The sequence below is a fragment of the Alexandromys fortis genome, unplaced genomic scaffold (assembly GCF_014885135.2).
Source record: "Alexandromys fortis isolate MF-2015 unplaced genomic scaffold, M_Fortis_MF-2015_v1.1 scaffold_300, whole genome shotgun sequence".
NCBI lineage: Eukaryota > Metazoa > Chordata > Mammalia > Rodentia > Cricetidae > Alexandromys > Alexandromys fortis.
In genome coordinates this window covers 336,471-352,309 of record NW_026068183.1, presented here as the reverse complement: position 1 = coordinate 352,309, position 15,839 = coordinate 336,471, and the positions used below count along the sequence as shown (strand labels likewise).

At 48.0% G+C, this 15,839-nt stretch overlaps 1 protein-coding gene across 1 annotated transcript in view; it reads right to left on the bottom strand.

The window, feature by feature from the left end:
* Positions 1-14,476, bottom strand: part of Gpr160 (G protein-coupled receptor 160) — a 46,966-nt gene extending 32,490 nt beyond the window's left edge. Inside the window, exon 1 of the transcript XR_007589657.1 lies at positions 14,227-14,476. The gene's annotated coding sequence lies outside the window, so the exon portion shown is untranslated. The remainder of the gene's footprint in view (positions 1-14,226) is intronic.
* Positions 14,477-15,839: the final 1,363 nt, after the last annotated feature.

Genomic DNA, 15,839 nt, shown 5'->3' with positions numbered 1-15,839 from the left:
CCCCCCCCCCCCCCCCGCTTTCTGTGTGTACACAAGTTCAAACTCTAATTGAATCACATTTACGACAGTTGACTTTTTCTTTATCAAAAAAAAAAAAATCTTAGGACACCTTCCAGAATAAAGTTTACATACTATGAGCACCTGGTGTTCTGAAAGTTAACAGTGTCAGACTTAGGAAGCAAACCCAAGCCTGGTCACAGTCACATTCTACAGACTTGGGGATTCCAGACTAGTCACTTCACACCGGCAGTTACTACAGGTAGACTTCATGCCTGCACCCTGGGACACTGGGAGGAAAGTCTGAACTGTGCACACAGCACACATACCACAGAAGAGGCCACTTCCCAGCCAGTGGTATCTGTGACCACGCAGGACTCGGCCAGGAAAGAACCCTGCCACCACAGGCAACTGCCCATCCCTCAGTCACTTATGTTCCCTTCTCCATTCACCCTGAATGACCTCAGCGTCTGCTCTGAGCCAGTCCTTGGAGGCACGACAAAAATGGAGCCATAAGCTCTGCTTCCCCATTGTCTGTAGACCACTCCCACAGGCCTAGGCCAGCACGGGGCACTTTGCACACTCCGGGAGGATATAAAGAATATTTATAGCAATCGTACCTTCGGTCCAATAGCAGCATTCTAAGAATTAACTAAAAGGAAGTGGGGAAGGAACCACCAGTCCAGCTCATTCTGGTGTATTTCCAACAGCCATAAAATACCCTCCCTGCTAACAATGGGAATCAGTCAAACGAACTATGCCACAGTCAGTAGAGAGACTATTTCCTGAAGCCATGAGATACATGCTCTGGAGAAAGAGAACAAACAGGAAAAGACCCGTCACTAACAGTGTCCAGTGATGGAAGACGAAGCCACGCACAGCAGGCCTTTCAGAGGCATGCTTGACAGAATTCCCCGATCCTCAGGAAGGGGAAAAGGCTGCAGAGTTAAGAGAAGGATCTTGGTTCAATGTATGTTGAAGTTGGCCTAAGAGTCCGCACTCTATCAAGTTCCCAGACAAGGTGGGTGCCCCTGTCACTAACCTAAGATGGCTATCTCCAGGTGAACACAGGAGAACACCGGCACAATTTACTTTTTATACCATCTTACATATTCCATAACGTAAAGTACATTTGTAATTCTGCAGAACGTTTGAATACATAATTATTTTTATGGCAACTGTCTTAGGGTTACTATTGTTGTAAAGAGACACCGAGACCATGGCACCTCTTATAAAGAAAATCATTTAATTGGAACTAGCTTACAGTTCAGAGGTTTGGTCCGTTATTGTCATGGTGGAAAAGCAAGACAGCACACAGGCAGAGAAGGTGCTGGAGAAGTAGCTGAGAGTTCTACCTCTTGATCTGCAGGCAACAGGAAGTGAACTGTGTGGCACAGTGGGAGAAGCCTGAGCATGTGAGACCTCAAAGTCCACCCCTACAGTGACACAATTCTTCCAACAAGGTCACACCTCCTAATAGTGCCACTCCCTATTGGCCAAGCATTCAAACACATGAGTCTATGTGGGCCATTCCTATTCAAACCACCACAACAACCATCTTGAATACTCTGAAATGGGATCAAAGGTTTATTATGGTCAATACAGAATAATTTAAAATAAAAATGAGCAATGGCATAATTAAATTTTATTTCATTATTATTATTATTATTTTAGCTCAGGGGTTCACACCCAAGGCTTTGCACATGCTAAATGCTCTGCTATGATGCTGTAGCCCCAGCCCTCTGATTTTTAAGAGAATGGTTGAAAACTACTGAAAGGCCACAAGGCTACTAATATTTACAAAGCATGGAAAAACAAAATGGTAAATTTTAGTTATGGCATGACAACTGGGTTGAAATGCCAACACTGTTTGTTAAATGTACTAAGTTTAGGGGGAAAGCTGGATCACATCTGTGATCCCAGCACTTGAGAGGTTGATACAGAAACATCACCTTGTGTCTGAGGCCCACACGGGCTACAGCATGAATCTATCTTAAACAAAGAAGGTAATATACCAAAATTTTGGTATCTTTGGATCCTTGGGAGGGGGTAAGGCATGTGTATTAGTCACTTTGTTGCTGTGAGAAAGAGCAGGAAAAACCATCATCTTGGGCCAGTGAGATGGCCTAGTGTGTAAGGCACTTCCTGAACAAGTCTGATGACCTGAGTTCAAGCCCCAGAACTGACTCTCTGAAGTAGTCCTCTGCCCTCTGTATATGTTCCATGGCATATGTATGCTGGCATTCATACACTTACACCATACACACCCCACCACCACTCCACCACCACCACCAACAACAACCTTTTAAGAAAATCATCTTACCGAAGGAAGCATTTATTTTGGCTCATGATTTGGGTTCAGTCTATGGTCAGCTGGCTCCACCGCTCCCATGCAGGCAGAAACCTCTTGGTGGAAGGGCCTAGCAGAGGGGGGCTGCCCACTTTAGGACAGACGTAAGGAAAGAGAGAGGAGAGATAACTAGTAGCCATGGGCTTCTCTCTTCTTCAGTTTTTGTTCCACCTGGACCAAGCCCACCCTCAGTTGCTGTCCCCTCTGGAAACACCATCACAGTCACACCAGGGACAAGCTTGAGGACTCTCCTAGGCATCTCTTAAGCTGTCACTGGAGTGGTTACTCTTCACATAGGGTTTAAAGGTCCATTTCAGCATGTTTACTAAAGGTGGAAGGACAGAGGCTACCATGGTCCCCTTACAAGGATGACACAGAAATCTGTAAGCATTTCACTTAAAAAATATTCACTTCCTTTTAAACTTTGTAGAACAGGAAAGAACAAGGGCAAGGTTATGATTGGGAGGTGAGGATGTCCCTGGAAAATGGCAGGGCCAAGGGGCAGAATGGAAACTATTCAAGGCTTGGGAAGGCAGGACCAGGCTAGCTCACTCCCCAGAAGCAGACACGTCTCATGGACGCCTTAAAGGCGTAAGCAATGGACAGGCACGCCACTAACTCTGATAAAGAAGGTAACGCCCAGTCTGATGTCTTCTTCCAGGCTACTTCTCCCCAGAACCTCAGTTCATGTCTCTCTCTCCTTCCAGGCAGCAACAGTGACAGAGGCTGCTGACAAAGCTACCCACCAGAGAGCCCTGTAAGGGGATAGAAGGTGCTTACTACTCCAAGTGGGACTATTAGTTAATAATACAATACTTTTCCAAGTTCAAAAGTAAACTGTACTCTGCTCTGGAACTTCCATTATAAACTGCGTAAGAACTTCTAGACACAAACTACACAAAGCCTGGCTGTCGGATCAACTCCAGTGTTGTGTGGAGGGTGGAATGTTGCAAGTCCATAACCTAATTCCAATGATCCTGGGCTAGCTTTAATCCCAAAGAGTCATTCCTCAGCTGCCTCTGTGTCTGGCCTTGGACTGTACGAGCAGACCCATAGTTTCCAGCAAGCGAAGGGCTGAGGGCGGCAGTAGCATCTGAGGCCCACGGTGGAGCTGCCCCCACTTTCTATAAGCCTCCTGACGCAGCCACCAAGTATTTGAAAAGAATCGTGATTTGTGGCTTCTTTGTGCTGTGCCTCTAGAGACTTCATGAGGCTGCTTTCACACTGACACACAGAATCTGCTCCCAGACCGTGGTCACTCACAGCTCACTGCGCGCTCTCGCTCCCTTTCAGAAGCAAGTTGGATGGCACTCTTCACTGTGCCCACGGCAGGATCTCAAAAATCCATCATGCCATCTGTGAGGTACGCATATCCCCAGCTGGTACACGAGTTGGCACAAATACAACTCCACCCCAGACCCCTGTCCGGCTCTTCTCTCTACTGCCTGCCTGCTCTTCACATGGGGGGGGGGCATTGGTGCTCTCATGAACACACACAGAGGGTGGGTTTCCATATGGTCATAGTCAGAGGGGATTTTCCCAGATAACAGAGCTTAAGACCAGGACATGGATGCAAGTCGTACCTGCTTCAAAGCTGCCGGTGTAGGAAGCACACACCACCACTTGTCATGGGGCAGCACACAGACCCTTCTACAAAGACAGGCTAGAGCTGGAGAGCACCTGTAACTTTCTGCCTTCCTTTTAGCATTACCGGGTGGAGAACATGTCCACAGAGTAAATAAGCTCCACGGGCTCAGTCAACAACAGGGAACCCCACTGCCAAGAACAACAGGGAACGCCTTACCCCCATGACCTTCTACCATGTAGGCGCTAACAGAGGCTCATCTCCAAGGAGGACATTGCTGCTGACTGTTTTATACAAGACATATGACAAGGAGAGGCTAAACACAGGAGGACCTGTAATACACGAGGGGATGGAAACCCCAGACCCCAGTCCCCCACACACCCCAGTCCCTCACTCCAGACTGTTTTCTCTTGCTTTGTTCTCAAGCCAACAGTCAGGCAGCCCTCTTTCACTTGGCCAAGGAGATCCTGACAGAGCACACAGTCAAACCTGAATCCCAGAGTACCCGGAAGGTCAACCACCAGTCCGCTGACCTGCCATTTACAAAACCTGTGTGACTATAAGACGGGTTTATGTATGTGGGCCTAAGCAGGAACTCCATCTGCAGCCCTTCGGTAAGCTGCTTCCTTATCCAGACGACATTCCTGCAGTGAGTCTGTTGACAAAGACCTCAAGACAGTACCTTTTCCCGAAACCATTCCATTTCTGTGCGTGCCCAGGCCTGTGGAACTCAAGGGCTCTGGGGAAGGAAACCATATTCTGAAGAGAACTTCAACTGTGATGAAACTGCAGACACAGCAGAGACAAGAACACTGACCCCATGACTTTAACAGAAAATTTCAAATTGAGGAAATCCAGCCACCTGAGACTTGACTTGCGGAAGCATCTGGGACGCCGGACTGTGGGCCAGTGCCTCAGTTCCTCATCTAAGCCAAGCATTCTGAGAAGCCATGCCTAAGCAGCATATAGTAGTAGACCTGCAGTTGACCGGAGTCAGGTGGGCGGAGCAGAAACGGGGAGGGGCAAATCCTGGCAGCCCTTCTGCATGCCTGGGGTCCAGCTTAAGTTAATTCCGGAACCCAGCCTCAGGACCACTTTGCTCCCAGCATCAGGCTGGAGTTCCCAGGGTGCACTAGCCCTACCTTCCGACTTCCAAGGAGCTTGTGGCATGCTATTATGGGCACCCCTTCCTTACCCTGAGGCCCCCAACACCAACTGTACCTGAGCACAGCTAGAGCGTCATGTAAACCAGAGAAGCGGATGAGCGTGAGGATGGTGACTGCTCTCTGTAGGGCTCTCGGTGGGAATAAACACCATGGCCAAGGCAACATGGGGCAGAAAGGGCTGACTCCAGCTCACTGCCTGCAGGCCATCATCCAGGGACGTCAGGTGGAGCTGAAGCAGAGGCCATGGGGGACTGCTGCTTTCCAGCTTACTCCCCACAGCTTGCTCAGTTTGCTTTCTTCTATACCTCAGGGCCACCAGTCTGGAGCTGGCATGACCCACAGTAAGCTGGGCCTTCCCACATCAATCTACAGTTTAAAAAGCGCACCATAGGCTTCCCTGCAGCCCAACTTGGGGAGAGGCACTTTCTCAATTAAGGTTTCTTCTTCCTGAATGACTTGAGCTTCTGACAAGTTGACATAAAGCCAGCCAGCACAGCAACCGAACTTGTGTTCTCTGACACAGGCACATGCGGATTACACACAAGCCTTCTCCCATTCTCAAAGGTCAAGAGCCTCTGCACTTACCTTTGGTTGGCCCTTTAGGGTTTTTTGTTTTCCCTTGGTACTGGAGGGCTGGAGAGATGGCTCGGTGGCTAAGGTACTTGCTGAGTGAGAATCAGTACTGGGGTTTGAGTCTCTAGAACCCAAGTAAACAATGGGTGGCGTGGCAGCCAGCTTGCAATCCCAGCTTTAGAAGGTGGAGACAGGATCGCTGGAGCAAACTAGCCACACTGGGAGCTCTGGGTTGATAAATAAAGTGCAAGAGTGATTGAGGATCAATGCCAACATCATCCTAAGGCCCCCACATGCATGCAAACATATGTGCCAGCATGTCATTCCACATGTGTGTCCCTCATATGTAAACATGCACCAGAGCCTGGAGGATGCTGGCAAGGGCTCTACCATGGCCTATGGCCCCAGCCCGTGTGTGTGTCTGTTTGAGAAAGGATTTTGCTACATGGCCCAGGCTGGCCTTGAACTTGTTTATGAGTCTGCCTCAGTAACCAAAGCAACTGGAACTACAGGCACGTGCTCCATTATACCCAACCAGTTCTGTCCCGATATTAAACTGGGGGACACCAGTTTTGATAGCTTGGCAACAAACAAGTTACTGGGTTCTACTTCGTGCCATAGCCTCTGCCACCGGCTCATCACTCCCAAATCTATGCTCCCTGCCCACATGCCTGATATACTTACTGAAATAGGAAGAAACTCGAGGATGGCAAACACTTTGGGGGATAGTGGAGACCTGCGGGAACAAGAACCCAGCGGCTTTCACTACAGAGGTGGCAGTTTCAGTATCCCTTGAACATGTCTTAGAAGAACAGATCATGTAAAAAAAAAAAAGTAATTTTCTTTTTTAAACATCTATTTTGTGTGTTCATGTGCACACATGTGCATACTCAAGCATGTGTCATGGCATGTGTGTGGAGGTCAGAGGACAACATGCAAAAGCAAGCTCTCTTCTACCATGTGATTTCTAGGGGCTGAAGTCAGGTTGTTGGGCTTGGGAACTCAGATGGACCCTCTGAGCCATCTCTTGGGTCCAAATCTGATGTTCCATGCAGGTTCAGTTTTCTTTTTAACCCCTCTGGCTGGCCATGATTCCAGGTCCCCAGTGCGTCAGCATGGAGGGTGGTGGGAGAGTCTGCACTATCAGGGTAGCACCTAGATGATGGACAGCTGTGTGTGTCACCACGGAGGGTGCTGGGAGACGCTGCACTATCGAGCTAGCACCTAGATGCACAGCTGGTGCACAGCGGAGATCCTAGAGTATGTGTGGCACTGCAGAGAGTTTGGGAACAATGCAGCGCTCACTTCTCACAGCGAGGGCTCGGTGGAGGCTGCTGCACCAGGCAGTGAGATTCTACTTTTGGTAAAGGCGCCGAGGCTTGCAGAGTAGCTGGAGGAAAGCCCGGCGCTGTGCTTCCTTCGCTTTGGTTCAGACACCCACACACATGACACCCACTCCAGGAGTAGCTGTCTATCTAGTCGTAGTACCATTAATAAAAACCCAGAGGCAGGAACTGGGGTTCAACCTGAAGGTCAGAAAAACAAAACAGCCAGCCACTGATTCTTACCTCGACTTCAGTCTGAAATGGCGATCCTGCCTCTAGGAATCTCAGAATGAGACTGAGAGCTGTCTCCTCCCGTCTTATATTCCTCTCTAGGGCTGGGATTAAAGGCGTGCACAACTTCTGCCAGGTTTCTATGGCAAACTAGTGTGTCTAGTTGGATTAAAGGTGTGTGCCACCACTGCTTGGTCATAAGGCTGACCAGTGGGGCTGTTTTACTCTCTGATCTTCAGGCAAGCTTTATTTATTAAAATACAAATGAAACATCACTACACCCAACCTCGCTCATTCCCTTTTAGACTGAAGGCATCCAGGGTCAGGGAACCCTCACAGGACAGATTACCCTCAAGATAAAGGCAACATTTCTGTTGGGTGAGGCTCCCCTGAGAGCAGAAGTAATCACCCTGTAGGAACCAGACTGCTCCCTAAAGTGACGAGAGAGGTAACAACTTCCTTAGACCACCTTGCAGAACCAGAACTGAGACACTGGCCACCCAGACCCCCTCAATCAGAGCTGCTTAATCATGCACAGATATTCCGCCCACCCCGTCTCAATTCCTTCTCCACTCCATTTCAGCCTAAAGTTAATGTTTCCCTGAGGATGAGCTCCGGCCTCTGCCCTAAAGCTGCAGTCACGCTGCCAGTCACAGGCCATCAAACTAACTACTAAGTCTTCTAAGCATGATTCCCTTCCAAAAATGGGCTGTGATGTGATATCCAGTGTAAGGCGGATCGGTGAGAATTAAATGCGTTTGTTAAGAGGACTGGTGGGGCAGATTGGCGGGTGAAGCTTGGGGATGTGAGTTCCGGTCTCCAGAATCCCTGTAAAAAAGCCAGGCGTGGCAGGGTGTGGAGCTGCGGCAAAGACAGGTGGATCTGGGGGCTTGCAACCTCGCTAGATTACTCGAAATGGTGAGCTCCAAGTTCAGTAAGATGCCTCGCAGAAGATGCCTGACATCACCCCCTGGCCTCCAGAGACATAGGAATGGGTGAGCACACTAGTGCACATACACATACCTCCACCCCTGCCCTACACAACATCAGATGACTCATGCCTGTAATCCTAACACTCTGGACACCAAGGAAGGAGGATAGCCCATAAGCTCAAGGCTAGCTTGGAGTATATAGTGAGTTCCTGGACTATAGAGTAAAACTCTGTCTCAAAAATTAAAAGGTGTAAGCAGGGCAGTGGTGGCGCACGCCTCTAATCCCAGCACTTAGGAGGCAGAGGCAGGCGGATCTCTGTGAGTTCGAGGCCAGCCTGGTCTACAAGAGCTAGTTCCAGGACAGGAACCAAAAGCTACGGAGAAACCCTAATCTCGAAAATAAAAAAAAAATTAAAAGGTGTATAATTAATAACAAGACTAGCATGGACTCTTAAAATTTTCTTCTTCCATACTTTAAAAAAGTGGTAAGAGGATGAGAACATTAGAGCCATTGGGAGATGTTTTGCCTACCACACACATTAGACTATGGGTTTAATTCCCAGGATTATGGAAAGCCAAGAGGAGGATCCTAGCAGGAGGTGCAGGCAGGCAGGCAGGTGTGGCAGTTGTTCAAGGTCATCTCAGGCACAGGCAGAATTTGAGGCTAACCTGGGTTACATGGGCACTGTATCAGAAAAACAACAAAGAGGGCTGGAAAGAGGGTTCAGAGGTTAGAGGTGCTTGCCTCTCTTCCAGAGGACCCAAGTTTGGTTCCCAGCATCCTTGTTAAATAGATCACAATCATTTGTAACTCCAGGTTCAGCAGACCCGACACCCTCCTCTGGCCACTTCAGGCACCCACACATACATGGCAAACACACAGAAATACATATACACACACATAAATCTTTAGAAAGAAAAAAAAGTCAACTTTTGGCTCCCTGAGACCACAAAGTCACCCTTCATTGAAAATCAAAGCGTGAGGGGAAACTGTGGTCAGTATGTAAATAAATGAAAAATATTAATAAAATAAAAAAGAAAGGAAGGAAGGAAAGAAGGAAGGAAATCAACCCCCCCCCACACTCCCAGGTGAGAAGGTTGAGGCAGATGACAGCTGTGTTTGTAAACATGGCTGCTGACTTTGGCTGCCATTCCTCCCCTTCTCACATCCAGGCCAAAGAGGGCACCAACATGCCTTTCTAATGTGTTTATGCCCTTTAGGCAAACAAGTCGGGAGAAAGATGGTGTCACATCTGTAGGGCTATAACAGCTTTTAGCACTATCTATCTGGAGAAAGAACGCATCGGGCCATTGCCTTGCTACGGAAGGACCTGGCAACTTTCTCCACAACATCTTTTTTTAGAGGACTAGGGAGAAAACTGTGTTGGGTAGTTATGTAATTGTGATCTCATGCTAATACTCTGGGGGTCGCTCTGGATGTCAAACTGCCGTTATCTTTTTCTTTAAAAAAAATTAGGGGGCACAGGCCTTTAATTTCAGCACTGGAGTGGCAGAGGTAGGCAGATCTCTGTGAGTTCAAGGTCAGCCTGATCTACAAAATAAGTTCTAGGACTGCTGAAGCTACACAGAGAAACCCCGTTTTGAAAAACAAAATAAAACAAAAATTGGTGTGTTTACAGGCTTTAAGGATCCTAAGTTTGATGACCTCTACAGAAAAGATACAGAAGGTCACTCTGTGTTAGCCAATGGAGCTCCAGAGAACCCCAAATAGTACAGGCTATTGCTAACACTCTTGGTTACTGTTCAGAAATGGACAATAAGACCCTATTGCTGGAAACACTACATACTTGATCTAGCTGGTACTCAATGGGAAGCTTCACCCCACCTGGCTAGCTTCTGGACTGCTGGGAAGTACTATGCATCCACTGGTCTGTGTACCCTGAAAACTACAATCAGAAATGGTCCGACAAGGTATGTCCACGGATACACCAGTGGCAAACCAGAGGCACAGCGGTTATGGAGTGAGCAAGCACTTCCTGACTGTATCCAAGGTCCACTGCGTTAGATGGACCGCATACCTGACACTGCTGGCCGGGCCCAGAACCTGTGGCTAGACAGCTCCTAGGGGAGAACCTGGCACTACTGTTCTGCCAGATGGACACAGTGTTAAAACAACCCCTAGTCACTCTCGGCTATCCCGTCAATGAGTACATTGTCCAGCCCTCTCAGACAAGCTTCTCGAGTAGATGACCATTATTAGCACAGAGATCCTCAACTGGCTGACATGCAGAGAACAAGACTGCGGTGCTCAGTAAAATATCTAAATGGGACATTTATATCAAACTCCTTTCCCCAAGGGTCAGGATCTTCAAGGAAGAAGGGGAAGAGAGTGTAAGCACCAAGATGGCAGATAGCATCAAAGACACAGTGTTTTCAAAATACAACAGGACGATAACACACGGACTCACAGCATCTGTGACAACATGCACAAAACTGCTCAAGCTCAAGACAATGGGGGGGGGGCATAAAACCCCACCAGTAGCCCAAGAGCCGCTGGCATCTGATAGCTGCTGGAAGAAAGAGTCGGTTAGCGGTGTGATTCCTGGTAGGTCAGCCGCATTCCAGGGCAGGGCTCACACCCAAGAGTAGTTGGGCGATAAATTGGACAGGATGGGCTTAAAAAAAAAAAAAAGTAGAAGTTGGGTGGGTAGGGAGGTGAAGATGAGGAGCGGGACAAGGGTGAACTGAACATGACAGAAACTTACTATATGAAACTCTCAAAGAATTAAATTATTTTTTAAATGTAGGTGTTTATGTATTAATTATTCCATTTAGCATAATGCTTCTGAGATCTATATTATACATATTATTTAATATTATATAGTACATCAATATTTTCCTTTGTATAGAGAACTTTGCTCTTTCTAGTTTGTGGGTAATTTTAAACTGTCATGAGCAGATTAAAAAAAAATTTTTTTTTTTTTTTTTTTAAAAGGATATGCTGTATCTCTTAAAGAAATAGGTCTAGCTGGGTAGTGGTGGCACATGCCTTTAATCTCAGCACTCCAGAGACAGAGGCAGGAGGATCTCTGTGAGCTCGAGGCCAGCCTGGGCTACAAGAGCTAGTTCCAGAACAGGCTCCAAAGCTACAGAAAAACCCCGTCTTGGGAAAAAAAAAATCAGAAAAAAAAAAAAAAGGAAATAGGGTCTACTGACAAAGAATTCTGACAGGCCTGAAATGGGTGATGATGTTACCTCACCAGACCCCAAACCACTGAAACTCTTCTTTAAACAGTGGGGCTCCTTAAGTAACATTCATCAGCCAAGTAACAGAATGCAGGGACAGTGAGGTAACCTGTGGCCGAGGCCTCCTTCCTGACAGGAAGGATTTGTTAACTTAATGTGGGTCAAAGTCTACATGCTACTGCCTTCATGTCCAACCCTTCCATAACGGTGGGATGGCCACAAGCAGAGAGGTGAAAAGCCACACAGACCTCTCACGTCATTTTGGCAAAACTGTAAATGAGTCCGCCCCCTTTGGTTTCCTATTTTCTTGGAAACTAAGGGAGTGGGTTTATGGGTCTAATTGCCTGGCAACCACTGCATATTTCTTTCATTCATACAATGAAAACTGAACCATACGCCAACTGATTTTACTGAGGTACTGTGAACCAAGTTCCCAGAAAGGAAAATCAAAACAGAAAACATCCAGAAACCCACCATACCCGTGAACAGCTTAGCTGATGAGAACTCCATGACTGTGGAGAGCTAGGATGTCTGTAGATCTAGATCAAATCATTTGTGTTATCTTTAGTCTCCTGAACAACCACTCATTGCCCAATTCTGTCTGGCCTAACGGCTTGTGACTCTCAGTAAAATCCTCTGGACTGTATTAACTTAGTAGACCGCTAACTTTCATCCCCCCAGAGCTAAGGTCTATCAGCCAGCATCAGGCAGGGCTCTCCCCTCTGTGCTGCGATTGCCTAACTGATGTTTCTGCAATGCACGTTTTTAAGTGACTTAAGTTATGACTTTCTTTTGTCCTCTAACTATAAAAACATCATGAAACCATTTCCACATTAGAACATTTATTTGGGAAGCCTGAATCTGTGTTCCTAAACCGTGGTCCTTCATACCTGACTCAAGAATAAACTCGTATTTTCCTTTGGGGTGATTTTTCTAACACTTCAGCAATCCACGATCACAGGCACAGATCTCTCTGGTGTCTCTTTTTAAATCATAGGAACTGATTTAAACTGATTCAGCTGTAGTGAAGTTACTTAGAAGAAGGGTTCTTGCTGCAGAGTCTGCCTTCCCTGTCTTCATCCACTGTACTTCAACTGTCCCAGCTTGGAATCTACGCTTTCACAAATTGCCAATCAAGTATGACAGAGCCCGGTAAGACTTACAGGTTAGAATCTGAAGGAAAATAATTTAGATGAATGTATCTATCTCTCCACACAAACAAAAAGAAAAGAACGGCATGAACCATGCGACTGCGGGAGTCAGTTCTTGGCTGGATGTTTGTTTCATGATCCTGAGAGCAAAGTGGAATAAATATGGAAAAAAAATACAGATCTTTTCAAGGGTTAAGTACATCCCCACCCATCTTATGTTGTCTTCATCATTACAAAACTGACATACAGAATGTTCCAGAAGTGCGCATGAGCCCAAGAGGACAGGTGTAGTTCACTACTCTGGTCTCTTTTGAGGAGTTGAAGGTGCTGGAGATCCAGCCCAGGCCCTGGATCCTGTCAGGCAAGCGCTCTACTGCTGAGCCAGACCCAAAGCCCTGGCCTAGCTTTCTGCTGAGTATAACTCAGAGGGGATTTGAGCCACTGGGAAAAAATGCTAACACATTTGATACAAACCGCCTGACTGGAGGCAGCCTAACCCCCAGGTTTGCCAATGGTGTGTGTTCAGAAAAAGCTGAGCCAGCACCCACCTGCATGAACTTGATCCACTTAACAAACACCTGTGAGCCTGTGTAAGACAGATGAGACTATGATCTTTTTGGATCAGTCTGATGAGGTCGTATTCACATCCAATTTATGAAAAAGAATTGATATATGAAAGGCTGTGAAACTAGAGTCACCTGTACAGTGCTGAACTTCCTTTCTGGAAAACAAATGAGAAAAGCAGTGTGGCAACTTTTAAAAGACCCAATACATGCAAAAACAGACAAGACTTGCATGCCGAACATCCATCTTTGGCTGCTAACCTCTCATGGCCCAGTGCACTCCTGCACCCCAAACCCTGAATCAAATTCTCAATCCATATGTCAAGTTCAGTTAGAAATCCTAAAAAAATCAGTTTTAAGTAATGTAATTATGAAGCCAGCAACATGGTTCAGGGCTCTTGCCATTAAGTCAGAACAATGAGTTTCAACCACGATCACATGTGGAGAAACTATTCCCAAAACGTGTCCTTTTACCTCAACAGAGAGACACCACACACACACACACACACACACACACACACACACACACGAGAGAGAGAGAGAGAGAGAGAGAGAGAGAGAGAGAGAGAGAGAGAGAGATGCACACAGTGTTTAAAAAATTGTAAAAGTAAGTATGATACCCTTTCTAAAACTAAAAACATTTCCTCAAATTCCAGAACGTTCCAAAACCACACAGAACACAGTCGAAACAGGTTTCCAACCCCTGCAGTTTTCATAGGAGTCGACCTCCAGTAACTTTAAAAACTTGATTCATAACGAAAGGCTAGGCTTAGGCCCTGTCAATGTGTCAATGTTTATATGTGTCAATGTTTACATTTATATTCATAAATATAAAGCACACGCGATACCACCTTCGTGTGTCCTCTAACCACGGGTGTTATTTACCTCTGGGATGTGAGCAGCAACGCCCTTATCGGATCATTTGCACAAGCTGGAGCCGAAGCGGGTGTGTTTCCTTCTCCTTGCAGTCCAAGAGTTTGTGTGTGTGTCGGGGGGTGCCACCGCTCGCCCACCTCCGCAGAAGCAGCTTCAACCCCGCGCTCCCAGGGCGGGTCCCGAGCCAGTCGCCGCGCCCCAGTACTAACCGCCCGGCAGAGCCCAAGGTTCAGTCGCAGCGCCCCGGTGCGAGGAACGAGACACACCCACCTCACCCCTCTGCTGCCGAAGCCTGGGAACCGCAGCGCGCAGACCGGCCGCCCGCGGGACTCTGCTCCTCGTCCGCCTCGGCTCTGCTGAAGCCCACCGCGGCGCGGCGCCACCCCGAGACCCGGGAAGGGAAACCTCCTCGCGACGCGACAGTCAAGTGGCCCCCAAGAGTCGTGGGCTCACTTCGGCTGGCACTCCGCACCCGCTTAGCGCGAGCAGCTTCAAGCCTCCAACCTCGTGACGCCCGAGGGGCGGGGCAGCGCACCGCTCACCTCCGCTCGCCCCGCCCACCTCCGCTCCACTCGCCCCAGGTGAGCCACAAGGGGCGGGGCTCATCTCCGCTCGCCCCGCCCACCCCACCCCTCCTGTCCCAGGTTATTAACAGAACAATCTGGTCACTCCTCTTTTCTCTCAGTCCAGCCTGGCCGAGAGCGCTCTGGGTAAGCTGCCTGAGTCCACGCAGAGATCACCCATCTGGCTCATACTGGAAAAAGCAGGCTCTGGCTTGTGAGCACGCACTCCCTAGACACTGCGTAGGACGTCCCCTGCCGGTGAGGCAACGAAAGGCTGCCACACTGGGAAGGAGGGAAAAGATAGAGCTAGCAGAAGGCTGCAGGGGTTGCAGGGTGCAGGAGACCTCTCCCTGGTGCTAGACCTTGAGGACCCAAGCCCAGCCTGAGGTGCTCCCATCATGCCGCCGGGTTTACCCTTGGCAATTGTCTGCAGATGAGGATGTTCCCAAGGCGACATGACTTGCGACGCCTGTGCCGCTAAGCAATTGCCTTAGTGCACTATAAATTCTGATTTTTAAAAATCAAAAATTGCAGTAATATACCTTGTGGCTTTTTCTTTGCTGGCCAGCGTTAATTCAGTAAGTATTTGTTGAGAATTTGTGACTTGTTAGTCATTTAAAATACGACATGATCTCCTACTGTCTCAAGCAGATCCAAGTTCAGGATTGTAGTCTAGGTCTTTTGCCCTGCCGAGGGGTCTAAACTGACCTTGCCAGGAACTCAGAAATGGCCTGACGGGGTATTAAAGGCCCCCCGGGTGTTAAATGTGGGCTGTAAGGGGAACTGGGGTGTGCCTGCCTCCTATTTCAGAGGTGGCATCCTGGAAGAAAGAAGCCGTGAATGACCTCAAGGGAAGCTGTGGTCGTGCACCCCTCCCAACGTGCAGAGAAGGTAGAGCACCAGAAATGACTAGGGGATCCTTTGTGTTGGGGCGGGGTGCAGGAGGTGTGCAGTGGCAGATCATAGGCCGAAGAAAAACAACAGCCACTATCTGTGGAGTGTGTTCTTTAAACAGGGCCAGCCAGCCATCTCTCTAAACTAGGTGTACACCATCCTTACATGCTAGGCTTAACACATCCGGCAGTACGATCCCAGAAGGAGAGGTGCCTTGGTAACATCAGGACCGGAAGAAGTAGCTACGAGGAGCCAGCCTACACTTTCATAAAGCCTTACTCAGTGCTCCAGGAGGCAGACTTGGTCTTCAAATGCTCATAGATTACCAAGAATCCCCCACATGCCCTTGTCCCCCCTCTATGCCCAAATTTCTTATCAATACTGTCCTGAGGCTTTTCCAACGGAAAGGTGTGAGAAGGGCTACTG